We start from the raw sequence: 1,436 nt of genomic DNA on the forward strand, positions 1-1,436 counted from the left end.
CACTGCAGTTCTAACCTTGCCATTTGCTTCCTGTATGACCTAAGCAGGTGATTTACATCTAATCCTCAACTCCCTCAATCCAAATGGGACACCAGTTGGACTGATTTCAAAGTTTCTTAAATCAACACACTAGACTATGGAAAATGACCCTTCAGCAAAAGACTAAACTGGTACCCACTTTCTACACCCACTCAAACTGGGTCACGGTGCCTGCATGACACGCTTGATCTCAATGGCCTGGTTGGTGATTACAAGATGTTAGAGAAATTAATCAGTCAATGGTCCCGGTGAAAATTACTTTTCTTTTCTTCTTTTTTAATTCCACTCAGATGGGGTCCTCTCCCTCTTACTCTCTCAAAAGAAAGTGAAGAATGATCACAATGGCAAATGGCAGTTCCTGAGACAACACCAAAAGCCAGCTTCACACTCGGGTTTTGGGGGTTCCACACAGTCAGAGAAACTTCTCTAGTCACAAACTAGAGAAATGAACCCTGAAAGTATAGTCTTGGAAATTACTTTTCAAAGGAATTACATCGGATAATTTACAAAAAGCTTAGCGCTGTTCCTGGCATGCTGTAAGCTTGTAATCAATGTTTGTTGTTATTTATAGTACTAACACTGGTTATTATTATTTTATATGCATTATGGTCATTTAAAACACAACATACATTATATAATATCATATGGGAATAATGTTATACTCCCAAATTATAAAAAGACAAGAATGCATCTGTATACAGTTGTCATTTGCAAAACATTAAGTAGAGAATATCGATGTGAAACAAGCTTCAGAAAGAGAATGATTTTTCTAAGACCCAGATCTGATCATATCATTGATCTGCTTAAGCCCATCAATGGTCCCCATTGCTCTTAGGAGAAAACCCAAATGTCACAAGACTTTGCAAGTCCTTATGCGACTGGTGGTTTCTTTCCTGCCCATTGTGGTGCCTCGACACCCACCGCTTAAACATGGACTGTCCTCTGTCTCTAACAGTCTTCCCCCCCCCAACCACTCCCTTAGCTAACACCTACACATCCTCTGGGATCCCACCTGAGTAGCACTTCCCCTAAGTTGGGTGTCCCTCTGGTCTGATCCTACAGCACCATGGAGGGTTGTTTTATCTTTTTCTGACAAAGAATTCTTTAGAATTGCCTCTTTCCTTCTCCTTCACGAGCCTGGGGGCTCCGTGAGGGACTGTGAACGTTGCATACAGCATCTACGTACTCATGATTCATTTATGTAACACATTCTATTGAGTCTATACATAGGCAATGTTCAACCACCATCCTCCATGATATGAGCTGCATAGTTCAATCGGATTAGAATTTTAAATTAGACTTAGCCTAATACACACACATGCCATACTATTCAGACTGGCTTCTCCTGTTACTGTATATCACTAGGAAATTCTAGGTGGAGGTCAAGGTTTGGAACA

The 1,436-nt window shown here is 40.7% G+C and overlaps 1 pseudogene; it reads right to left on the minus strand.

Moving 5' to 3' along the window:
• Positions 1 to 325: 325 nt before the first annotated feature.
• Positions 326 to 507, minus strand: LOC118627465 (annotated as a pseudogene).
• Positions 508 to 1,436: the final 929 nt, after the last annotated feature.

This window comes from Molossus molossus, unplaced genomic scaffold (assembly GCF_014108415.1).
Source record: "Molossus molossus isolate mMolMol1 unplaced genomic scaffold, mMolMol1.p scaffold_m16_p_12, whole genome shotgun sequence".
Classification (NCBI taxonomy): domain Eukaryota; kingdom Metazoa; phylum Chordata; class Mammalia; order Chiroptera; family Molossidae; genus Molossus; species Molossus molossus.